General features: G+C 38.2%; 1 protein-coding gene across 11 annotated transcripts in view; it reads left to right on the top strand.

The window, feature by feature from the left end:
* Positions 1-2,781: 2,781 nt before the first annotated feature.
* Positions 2,782-13,391, top strand: part of tenm2a (teneurin transmembrane protein 2a) — a 639,454-nt gene continuing 628,844 nt past the window's right edge. For 7 of the 11 annotated variants that reach the window (XM_062045579.1, XM_062045578.1, XM_062045577.1 and 4 more), the window contains exon 1: positions 2,783-3,228. The gene's annotated coding sequence lies outside the window, so the exon portion shown is untranslated. Of the gene's footprint in view, positions 3,229-13,391 lie in introns of all 11 variants that reach the window. The other 4 variants (XM_062045574.1, XM_062045572.1, XM_062045573.1 and 1 more) reach the window with 1 other exon arrangement.

The following is a 13,391-nucleotide window of genomic DNA, read 5'->3' as shown; positions in this document are numbered from 1 at the left end:
ATTTGATTCAATATCGATTCTTGGGGTCACGATTCGATTCAAAATTGATTTTTTTTCAATTCAACACGATTCTCGATTCAAAAACGATTTTTTCCTGATTCAAAATGATTCTCTATTCATTCAATACATAGGATTTCAGCAGGATCTACCCCAGTCTGCTGACATGCAAGCAGAGTAGTAGATTTTTGTAAAAAGCTTTTATAATTGTAAAGGACAATGTTTTATCAACTGATTGCAATAATGTAAATTAGTTTGAACTATTAAATGAACCAAAAATATGACTTATTTTATCTTTGTGAAAATATTGGACACAGTGTGTTGTCAAGCTTATGAGATAAATAATAAATGATAATTGGGTTATACTTGTACAGCGCTTTTCTACCTTCAAGGTACTCAAAGCGCTTTGACAGTATTTCCACATTCACCCATACATTCACACACTGATGGCGGGAGCTGCTATGCAAGGCGCTAACCAGCAGCCATCAGGAGCAAGGGTGAAGTGTCTTGCCCAAGGACACAACAGATGTGACTAGGATGGTAGAAGGTGGGGATTGAACCCCAGTAACCAGCAACCAGCAACCGTCCGATTGCTGGTACAGCCACTCCACCAACTTCGCCACGCCGTCACCATGCGATGCAAGTGTAAGCCACTGTGACACTATTGTTCTTTTTTTTAATAAATGTCTAATTTTTAATCACTGCTATGTTGAAATTGTAACTAATATTGATACTGTTGTTGATAATATTCATTTTTGTTTCACTACTTTTGGTTTGTTCGTGTCGTGTTTGTGTCTCTTCTCAATTGCTCTGTTTATTGCAGTTCTGAGTGTTGCTGGGTCGGGTTTGGTTTTGGAATTGCATTGTTATGGTATTGCTGTGTATTGTTTTGTTGGATTGATTAATTAAAAAAAAAAAAAAAAAAGTTTTAAAATGAGAATCGATTCTAAATCGCACAACGTGAGAATCGCGATTCGAATTTGAATCGACCCCTACTAAGTCAGTGGCCTAGTGGTTAGAGCAGGTGTGGGCAATTAATTTTTACCGGGGGCCGCATGAGCAACCCGAGCACTGCTGGAGGGCCACATTGACAATATTTCAATTAAATTTTGCTCAATATTATTTTTTATATATACCGTAAGATAAATAATAATAATAATAATAATAATAATAATAATTAATAATAATAGTAATACTTCAACATAGTGTGTGTAACAGCATTCCATGACTAATATAAATAAATTAACATTAATAATAAATGACAGTAAAATAAGCACACGTATGACTGAGGAGTCATAGTGTAACTTTGTGTGGTGTTTGAGTTGTCCGAATTTTTGTGTGGCCATAAACGCACCAGTGGTTTAGTGCTATGCGTGTTGGTGACAGATGACAAGTTGGTTTTGGCCTGGTTTGTACGGCAGAAAATGACTAGTTTTTCGAGATAGAATTGTTTTACTTATGTTTTTGGTGTGGTTATGGCCGAATATAAACAGTTTTGCTCAATAAAGTGATCGATATAATTCCTGGCCTCGAAGCATCTCGATAGACGTTACAATAATTGAACGGTGTTCAATTGAACGGTGTTGACGAACACCGTTAGGGCCGCTTGTTGTCACTGTCACTCAAAGTTGCATTGCATAATTACATAGAATAAATGTGTTTATTTTGTTTAGAATTCAGATGGGATTTGATTTGGTGCGCGGCATATATTTGCTGCGCGCAGCAGACGCTTGAGCAGTGCGAAATTGCGCAGGCACGCACCTTAGAGGGAACGTTGCATGGCAGTCCATGTCTTGTTGGAAACACGGCATTCGTCATCAACTTTTCTCTTTTTAGCGTCTCGGGTGTAAACCGTGCATCACTTGTCGCTGCATGTGCACCTTCACTCGCAGGTTACACACGGACACACGCCCATAAATAATACTTTTCAAAATAAAAGCAGCACAGTTGTATTGCGCGCACGACATAGATGTTTTTTCAACTTTATTTTGTAATTAATGATTGCAGCTGTTCACATTCACTCACAATCACGCACACGCATACGTCCACACGGAAGTAATACAAATAACGATTTTCAAAACAAAAGCAGCACCGTTGTATTGCACACTCGACATAGATACTTTTTAAAATGTATTTTGTAATTTATAATTGGCCTCACGCGGGCCGGACAGGGACGCACAAAGGGCCGGATGCGGCCCGCGGGCCGCAGAATGCCCAGGTCTGGGTTAGAGTGTCCGCCCTGAGATCGGTAGGTTGTGAGTTCAAACCCCGGCTGAGTCATACCAAAGACTATAAAAATGGGACCCATTGCCTCTCTGCTTGGCACTCAGCATCAAGGGTTGGAATTGGGGGTTAAATCACCAAAAATTATTCCCGGGCGCGGCACCGCTGCTGCCCACTGCTCCCCTCACCTCCCATGGGTGTGATCAAGGGGATGGGTCAAATGCAGAGGACAAAAATCATTGGTACAAAAAACAAAAAAACAAAAAAAAACAACAAAAAAAATGGTGCTAGTGTACCTAATGTAGTGGTCATAGAGTGCATATTTAAGACTAGACCTGTTTAAAAGTGAGCCTTGCCCTTTTCCTTCATACAAATGACAACAAATACATATTATTCATGATATGACAACTAAAAAAAATCCACCAAGAATGAAATCCTAAAATGTTGTTGCATCAAAGGGGATGAAAAAAAAACAAAAAAACAATCTCTTTGACTTGTAAGCATGCTGCAGCAGCCAACAGTGCACGCTGGATTAAAGCGCACGTGCACTAATAACAATGACCGTTGGCTCGACCGTGAACGCGCGCTCCTTCACACTCGGTCATTGCCGTCTGTTGACGTCTCCTTACAGCATGTCCGCCAGCCCGTGTGTGCGTCCTTCGTCGTGTTGAAGAGCCTCTTCATGTCCGCACTGCTGTTGATGTCTCGCTTCTAAAGTTAGCTTCTTCTTTCTTTTTTTTTCTTTTTTGCTGCCGCTGCCGCCTGCTTCGACACCGAATGGATTGCTCCGGTTGAGCCCCGCGTCTGCTGGGATGCTGCGCTGGACGTTTTTCGCCCACCCTCTCCTGCCTCTTGTCCGCATGCTGTAAAGCGCCTGGCCGGGCGATGAAAAGTAGGCACTGAAAAAACCCCCCCCCAAAAAACTGTTCTATTTTGGCGGGAATTGAAGAAGAAAGTTGAAGGAGGAGGAGGATTATGCAGTGAACGCTGCACATACCTGGGATATAGGTAGGTGTTATTTTGGAATATTCCTATGGCAACGATGGTTACCGTGTTCGCCGCTAGTGGGGTATGCGGTTTATGACGTGTGCGTGTTATGACATTGAGGTGTCTTTCACGGATAATTATATTCGCAGGCATGAATGGCGAGCCTGCACTTGACTGACAATGGTCACATGGTGCCCCTTATTGCTTGTGTGCACTGCAGGGCACTCTCTCTGTGTTTGTGTGTGTGTGTGTTCCTGTATCTCTACCCTTCTTGAGACATCAACAAGGAAAAGTACCGTCCATATGAGGACCGGTGAACAAGTTAGGACCGAAACCATGGTCCCCAATACGGAAAACCATTGCATATAATAGAGAATGTCTCATTTGCACCCCTGGTGGTGAAATCTGTCAAAATTAGGGTGGTCCCAAAAAGGAGGGATTTTTTTTCAAGTGGACTGTGTGTCATTTTTTGTGGTCAACATATGAAATAACAAGTGTGTGTGTAAAAAAAAATAAAAAAAAATTGAAGTGCTCCACTTCTGGCCGACATATGTATAACAAGTAGGGCTGTGAATCTTTGGGTGTCCCACGATTCGATTCAATATCCGTTCTTGGGGTCACGATTCGATTTAAAATCCATTTTTTTTCAATTCAACACGATTCTCGATTCAAAAACAATTTTTTCCCGATTCAAAACGATTCTCGATTCATTCAATACATAGGATTTCAGCAGGATCTACCCAAGTCTGCTGACATGCAAGCAGAGTAGTAGATTTTTGTAAAAAGCTTTTATAATTGTAAAGGGCAATGTTTTATCAACTGATTGCAATAATGTAAATTTGTTTGAACTATTAAATGAACCAAAAATATGACTTATTTTATCTTTGTGAAAATATTGGACACAGTGTGTTGTCAAGCTTATGAGATGTGATGCAAGTGTAAGCCACTGTGACACTATTGTTCATTTATTTTTATTTTTATAAATGTCTAATGATAATGTCAATGAGGGATTTTTAATCACTGCTATGTTGAAATAGTAACTAATATTGATACTAAAGTTGATAATATTCATTTTTGTTTCACTACTTTTGGTTTGTTCTGTGTTGTGTTTCTGCTCTGTTTATTGTAGTTCTGAGTGTTGCTGGGTCGGGTTTGGTTTTAGAATTGGATTGCATTGTTATGGTATTGCTGTGTATTGTTTTGTAGGATTGATTAATTAAAAAATAAAAAATAAAAATATATTTTTTTTAAACTTAAAAAAAATAAATTAAAAAAAATTAAAATGAGAATCGATTCTGAATCGCACAACGTGATAATCGCGATTCAAATTCGAATCAATTTTTTCCCACACCTCTTATAACAAGTGTGTGTAAGAAATTGAAATACAATATGTCCCCTTTGGCCAAAAATGATCAAAAACATAAACAAATATGTAATATCGAGACATACTGTAATAACTTAAAGTAAATAATGATGATTAAAAAATCAATGGCAAACAAAAAATTCAACAAAATAGAAAATTAACTAAAAGCAGTGTTTTTCTCACAATGTGTCGACTTTTTTCTTATAAAATTGGGAACAGTTTCTCAAATTCTTTCCGTTTCTGTATTATTGCAATATTTTCTCGTATAATGATAACTTTTTAATGCAAAACGGTGACATTTGTCATATATAATTCTGACTTTTGTCCACAATATTGCCAATGTTTTTGTTGTTCTTATAAAATAGTGACAATTTGAGTAAAATGACGACTTTTGTCATAATTTTGCCAAGCAAAATTCCCATTATTATTATAATGTTGCCAAAATGTTCAAGTTTTCTAATAAAATTGTGACTTTTGTCGAGTAAAATTATGACTCTCTTTTCATAAAATTGCCAAAATGTTAAGCTTTTCTTGTAAAATTGCGACTGTTATTGAGTAAAATTCCAACTTTTATCATAATATTGCACAAATGTTCTGTTTTTCTTGTAAAATTTTTACATGTGTTGAGTAAAATTACGAATTTTATTATAATACGGCCAAAATTCTAAGTTTTTCTTGTGAAATTCCAACTCATTTTACACAACAAGCTTTTTTAATATTTGCATAGTATGTATATATTATTAATGTTGTACATACAAATCTTTATATGTATAGAAAGGGTGGTCCTAAAGACATAGGCATTTTTTCGGAGGTCTCAAGAAGGAAACAAATACAAGAATGTGTGTGTCTTAAAATGTGATGTGTTCTAAAGCTGGGATTTGGGAGGCAGCAAACATGCACGCTTGCCATCATATGCACCAGATTAAAAGAAGTGAATTTTTAAATTATTTATTGGAACTGCAAATGTTGATTATAGAAGTGAGTTGATCATCTGATTAAGATGCCTTTACCTCTCTTTGACTGATCTTATTAGCGTCCCACCATACCCACCACTTCCATGTTACATACTGCATGGTCTCAGGCTATGTCTACACTAAGCCGGATAACCCCTTAAACGAATCCTTATTTAGTCTTAGCATCGTGTCAGCCACACTAAATCACCGTTTAAGGTCCTCCTCCTTGGAAAATTTTTTACACGGGTAAGTGCGCCGTGCATTTCTTGATTCTCCGGCTCTTAGCTTTGTATGGACTCATTGATCGTTTACAAAGTGAGTTTGGAGAGGAAGTGACGCCAGAAAGACCACGCCCCACACAGGAAGTGACGTCAGAAAGAACGCACCACAGCCAGCTTCATAACAACTGGAACTAACCACGGGAAATATGGAGGCGAGTCATCCAGACATGCCCGTGTTACTCCTTCTTCTACTTGTACGGACACTTGTGGAAATCACACATGACTACCCAAAGTGAAGGAAACGCGCAATTGCAGCGATTTCGGATACAACACATCTCAGACGGCAAGAGAACTTTCAAATGTCCAGGTCAGCCGTGATTCTACTTACCGAAAAACTTTGTCCATTTGTCGAAGGAGAGACAACGAGAATGCGGGCTCCCGTGGATGTAATAAAAAAGGCAACGTGTGCTTTTGTATTACCTGGCCGACGAGGGAAGACTACGGAAAACATTGAATGCATTTGGATTGGCAAAGCAGACTATCAGTTATTGTCCGCCATGTATGTCGCGGACTCAACGTCTAGGTCCAGAGTATATAAAGTCACCAAAAACGAATGGACAATGAAGGTGAAGGAAAAAGAGTGAGGAATGTCCTGACCAGATATTTCGATCCCTAGATTGACTGATGTAAAATGTTCTTTGTCACATTGTTTACGTTCACGTACTCCAATAAAGATTTGATTAATATATGATGGCTCAGGTGTGATTCACTACAATACGGCCCCACAGCACACTGGATTCCAGTTAATTGAAATACCATAACACTGGATATTGTTCAGATAAGTTAAATTTAAGAACTTGCACACAAAGCAACACTGGAGGTGACTATGACGTGTGCATTTTCGGTGCATGGGTATTATGTCGCGTTGCGCCGGTGGACGGATGGGGGAGGGGGTCTTCAACGACCATTGTGTGTGTGTGTGGACAAGGATAAGGTTAGGTGGGATTTACCATGGATAACCTTAGCCGTCTTAGTGTAGACGGGGCCTCATATGTCTGACTCCTGTAACATTTCTGTTCATTGACACTTAATTTGTTGGGAAGCGTCCAATTTAACATGTATGTACTGTATAACTGTAGCTCTTTATGGCTTCTATTCTTTAACAGTGCATGCAAACTGTAATATCATACAATATACCGTATTTTCTGGACCATAGGGTGCACCGGATTATAAGGCGCACTGCCGATGAACGTTCTATTTTTTATCTTTTTTCATATATAAGGCGCCCTGGATTATAGGGCGCATTAAAGGAGTCATATTATTTTTTTCTAAATTGAAAACATTTCCTTGTGGTCTACATAACATGTAATGGTGGTTCTTTGGTCAAAATGCTGCACAGATTATGTTTTACAGATCATCTTCAAGCCGCTTTCTGACAGTCGCTTCGGCAGCGTCTTCTCCCCGTCATCTTTGTTGTAGCGGTTTAGCGTGCAAGGACGGGAGTGGAAGAAGTGTCAAAAGATGGAGCTAACTGTTTTAATGACATTCAGACTTCACTTAAATCAATAACGGAGCAGTATCTCCTCATCCGAAAATAACCACACCGGAAATGTGTCCCGTGAAAAACCGTCCGACCGGAACTCTTATAACAACAGTTCCTTGGGTGAATAATGTAAACTCGCTATGCCGGTATGTTTTAGCGCTTTCATGGCGAGTTTTCTGACAGATATAAGTAAAAACTTTACACTACTTTATATTAGAAATGGCAACAGCGGAGGATGAATGTCACTTAAAAAGAAGATTATCGACTACGGCTTCGGCGCAGACGCGCACAATTTTTCAGGATTTAAGCAGATCCTGAATACAGATCAGCAGGTACCAGAAGGTACGAAAAGTTGCTTTTGCATAATAATATGATTAAAAACGCCAGATAACGTCTTTCCTCATACACACACCATAATAATACTCGTATGTTTAATGCGCCGACAATCCTTCAAGTGGTGCAGCTTCATAGCTTACCAAAGTCGTACTAAAACATTTTGATAGATTTTTGAGCGCCGTACGTAATGTTCTATATTTTCAATGGAACGTTTAAAATGTTTGTGTTTACTTGAGACGCATCATAGTGCAGCTTACACTTATATCTTATGTTTGACCGCCATCTACTGGTCACACTTATCATTACACCATGTACCAAATAAAATAGCTTCGAGGTGGGTAAGCTTAAACAAACTTATTCCTTACATTAGGCGCACCGGGTTATAAGGCGCACTGTTGAGTTTTGAGGGAAAAAAAATATTTTAAGTATGCCTTATAGTCCGGAAAATATGGGATGTGAAGTGCACACCTGGAGGAATTTCTTTGTTTTAGCAACTGTAGGGCTACATTTAGTATTGTCAATATTTTTAATGACTATTTTTTTGAATGAAAGATTTTTAATATTGTGATCAAAATGGTATTGTATACTGAGTAGCTCCACCAAATCCATCCGAACAACTTAAGACCGCAGCTTCTTTGTTCATTTTGTACGGGAGCAAAACAAATGACAAAAACATGTATACTTTTTCCAAACCGAGTTTGGTTAATGCATCCAAGTTATATGTACATATGTGTAATTTCAAACATTAATTGATTTACATTAAACCAGTATTATCAGACAGGTTTTGCAAAGACGATCCCAGTGATATAAGTATCATTTTCCTGTTCAAAATTAAGAAGGTTATGGGTTATTAAAACTATAGAGATCGACCGATTTTTTTCAGTGCAAATATACCGATTATTAGTAGTGAAGGAGGCTGATAACTGATATTTGGAGCCGATATTCATTTACAGTAAAAGTGACATATTGCCGTCAAAATTTAGAATAATACTATCGCAAACTTAAACACTAAATGTTGTTTACATGCATGAATCATGTTTATTTAAAAACTAGTAAATAAAAACAAACCCCCCAAAAAGTGCTGGGAGTTCCTTTGCACAGTAGCATCTCTAAGGTAAATAACAATTTGAATAAATAAATAGCTCCCTGAAGTTTTCTATCCCTGAAATAAATTGAATCTCTCAAAGGGGATCCGCACTGTTTTTTGGGAATTTTGCCTATCTTTCACAATCACAATCATCACGACGGATGTTTATTTTTTATTTGTTATGCAATCTAACTAAATACATGCGATATAACGTTTGCTTACAATGGAGCGTACGGGAGTCGCACTATTCTGCCTATAAAGCCCTTAAAAAACATTCAAACACCTCCCTTAAGGTTTTATATACATGTGTGTGTCTATATATATGTATATGGCGCATTAATTTAAAAAACGCATCACAATGTTTGCTTTTCCCCCCAACATCACTGATTATTACTCACTGCAGACTTCATGAGAGCCAACAAACGTAATAAAAAAATCACTTATTGGAAAAGGTCTGCTGTCAATAAGAGCCAACTGCTAGGATGTTCATATATTCTCATTTAGATGAAGAATGTCTCATAAGCCACACGTAGAAAAGGGGGGTGGAACCAAGCGTCTTTTTGTGCCGTTTTTGCCATTACAGAGTCTAAATTGGCTGTCAAAGTGTAACAACTTGTCGGAATACATTCTCATCCTCTACTATCCAGGTGAGAGGCATGATGTATGATCTAGAATAAAGTTTGATGAGCAAGGAATCGATAAAGCAGTTGATCAGTCAATCATGTCAACTTTGGCACACAAGCTCGTGATCACGGCGCCTCTATAAATAGTTTGTCTGTGTTAGGGCTTATAACAACAATATCAATAATACTTGGTTAATATTCATGTCAAGAAATGTAAATGGAATATTGTTGGCGGTTTTTTGCTGTTATTGTATTGGGTTTTATAGGCGGAATAGAGGACCTCCCACTTTTATTTCCATTTTAGAGTTACAATGGGGGCCGGGGGGTATTTTTCTGATTGGCTGAAATGTTGTGTAAATTATTTTATAACATGTTCTGGTCGAGTCCTCAATTACAGAATGATTACCAGGCTCAATATTACATTGTATTAATTAACAGAGAAGGTTCAAACATTGTCATGCAGGTAGAAAATGGATGGATAGATATGAACTATGCGATTAATCACGATTAAATATTTCAATCGCCCTAATTATTATGCATTATTAGGCAGCCTATACATGTGTACTGCAGCAGCATATACAAAGTATTTCAGGGATACAAATCCGGCACGGCAACGGCAACTGCTTTGCTTTACTGCAGCTCTTTGTGTGGCACAGACTATTCTCTATCCTCTTTGTGTGTCCCTGCAATAAAACTAGACTGTACTTAGTTTGAGTTCTTTAATCTCTCCCTCAATCACACAAATATGCTTCTACTCTAACAGACTGTTTCCATATCGATAATTTCAGCAGCTTTTTTTCAAAGTGATTCACAAACACATTAAGCACTACGAGCTAGCAGAGGTGCCACTTATGTTCATTAAGTTGTTTTACAATATTATGCTTATAGTAATATTACTAGTAGTTGTGACATGTAGAGGACTGGGATGTTTATTAACATTTTGTGAAAGTTTTCTGATTTTATGTTCTGATTTTATATCCCTGAGGCTCTGTTCGAATATGCAGAATAAAACACACAGTATTGGTCGGATATACTTAGACCCAAATTAGGCTTCATTAGATATGAATCGGATATCTGGCAATGTGGCTGCAGTGTAAGCAGACAGACTGGATATGCCCTGTCAGGCGGTATAGCTCGGTTGGTAGAGCGGCCGTGCCAGCAACTTGAGGGTTGCAGGTTCGATCCCCGCTTCCGCCATCCTAGTCACTTCCGTTGTGTCCTTGGGCAAGACACTTTACCCACCTGCTCCCAGTGCCACCCACACTGCTTTAAATGTAACTTAGATATTGGGTTTCACTATGTAAAGCGCTTTGAGTCACTTGAGAAAAAGCGCTATATAAATGTAATTCACTTCACTTCACTTCAGTCAGAGATAACAGATCGATAACATTTAAGTGTGTTTCCTGATGTTGTGTCTTCCGTCTCTGTGCAATTTGTAATTGTTCACCTGTCTTTTTATGTTTTATTTTGATGCTCAGTAAATATATTAATAGGGGCCACATGCAAGTAGATGTCATTAGGCAGTGAAACTTATCAGATATAGACACCTAATCATATCTTGGCATAACATTGGTGCAGTGTAAATCCGGCCGAGAGGATAACAGCAAATACAACCAATTCTAACAAATTAGCAACATGTAACAATATAGCAACTCTTTATTGCTCGAACAGCACAAATGTCGTGCTGTGTATGTGCAGCGCTCAGTCTTCTGGGTCATGTAGTATATAAACATTTAGCGACACAAAAGCATGCTCACTTCTTAGTTTACAGGAATTTATACATTTAGTCGCCTTGTAGAAATTGGATGGATGGATAACATAATAAAGAACAGGTTTTCATTTGTAATGCTAACTGAGCAAAGAGACAACATTTACATGACAGTCATGTTAAAGTGTGATGATAATTTCTCAACAATTACCGCTATAAAGTGCTAGGTTGAAGATCTAATGCAGGGGTCTCAAACTCAATTCACCTGGGGGCCGCTGAAGGCAGAGTCTGGGTGGGGCTGGGCCGCATCAGGTACTCCACAAAAAAGCTTTGTAAAAATTAAAAATAAATAAATACAATTCAAATGTTCTCAAATGTTCACTTTTTATTTTTATTTTTTTGTTACACAAAATAGGACTAAAATTAAGAATTAATAATAAGAATGAATAAGAACATAAGTAAATACAGCGGTAGAAAAATGGATGGATGGATGTTAGGGGATGTGAAGTATATTTTAATACTGTCGTGTTTAGCCAATGCACGGAGAACATCTTGATGCACAAACAACGTCATTTCCGCAATGTGTGTCATTTCCGCTTCATTCTGTTCATAGCCCGGTAACAGTCTCCTTTTGTTTTTGCGCTTGATGTTGATGTCTTTCACGATGACATGAACACCGTGGCATTTGTAGATGGTACAAAGTACTGGGATAGCGAGTGCAAAAATGCGACTGCTCCTGAAGGGTTTTCCACTGTGTTGTTCCTGGAAAAAGAAGCGGAAATGACACCATGCTGTTGTTGTAAACGCAGTAATAAAAGACAAATGAAATCAAATAGAAATATACAGTATGTAGTGTTCATCGTGTAGTACAATGCAAATAGCACCATGCAAATACAAAATAATGACCCACAAATAACGGTGTGACCTTATAATTGGGCCAGGTTATTGGGGACTGTTATTGCCGATGGACACTATGCGGCTATCTGCCTGTCCCGGCAGCCCACCTGTTTGCCTACTCATCGTGTTTTGTGATTTTGTACCTGAGCATTTTGTTGCAGTGTCTTTTTGTTCTATTGGCACCGTAGTGTTTTTTTTTTTAATCATTGACAGTGTGGACAATAAAGTACTTGTCGCACTCACTGCGCTTGTCCGCTGCGCTTTTTGGAATCCACGACGGTCAGCCACATAATATATGTGTAAATTCCCGCTGGGTAGCAAGTAGGGTTGTACATATACCGGTATTAGTAATTAGTATAGTATTAATTAGTATACCCCCCCCCCCTCGTCGTCGTCATGACATTGCTGGGTTTACAAACAGACGAGCATGTTCGGCAGCGCACAATCACGGTGTACTTACAAGCAGACACAGTGTGTAGACAGAAAAGGGAGAACGGACGCATTTTGGCCTAAAAACTAACGACAAAGATGAAGATATAACACTGAAACGCCCTCAGGAAGAGGTGCTTTAAGACATGGCTAGCTAGCTAGCGGCTAAAGTCCATCCGCAGTCTGCAGTGTTGTAGCTACTTTTAAATCACTAAACCTTGCTTCCATGGCGACAAAGTAAGTTTCTTACAAGTATCATCCCTGCAAGACGAGGAATAGCTAAACTGCTTCACTACACATCGTAGCTCACCGGCACACAATGTAAACAAACGGCATTGGTGGATCTACACTTAACATCCAATGTAATGATACCTAGTACAGGAGCGTATCTCGATACTACTATGATTACATCAATATTTTTTAGCATCACAAAATCTTTTTTTTTTTTTTAAATTTATGTTATGTTTATAAACTCAGGAAATATGTCCCTGGACACATGAGGACTTTGAATGTGACCAATGTATGGTCCTGTAAAGACTTGGTATCTGATTGGTACCCAAATTTGTGATATCATCCAAAACTAATGTAAAGTAACCATCGACAGAAGAATAAGTGATTATTACATTTTAACAGAAGTGTAGATACTGTAGAACATGTTAAAAGAGAACGTAAGCAGATATTAACAGTAAATGAACAAGTAGATTAATTAATTTTCTACCACTTGTCCTTAATAATTTTGACAAAATAATAGAATGAAAAATGACACAATATGTTACTGCATACGTCAGCAGACTAAATTAGGAGCCTTTGTTTGCTTACTTACTACTAAAAGACAAGTTGTCTTGTATGTTCACTATTTTATTTAGGGACACACTTGCAATAAGAAACCTATGTTCAATGTACCGTAAGATTTTTTTGTTAAAATAAAGCCAATAATGCAATTTATTGTGGTCCCCTTTATTTAGAAAAATATCAAAGTACCGAAAAGTATCGAAATACATTTTGGTACCGGTACCAAATATTG

The sequence above is a fragment of the Entelurus aequoreus genome, linkage group LG04, assembly GCF_033978785.1.
Source record: "Entelurus aequoreus isolate RoL-2023_Sb linkage group LG04, RoL_Eaeq_v1.1, whole genome shotgun sequence".
Classification (NCBI taxonomy): Eukaryota; Metazoa; Chordata; class Actinopteri; order Syngnathiformes; family Syngnathidae; genus Entelurus; species Entelurus aequoreus.
This window is presented reverse-complemented; position numbering and strand designations above follow the sequence as displayed.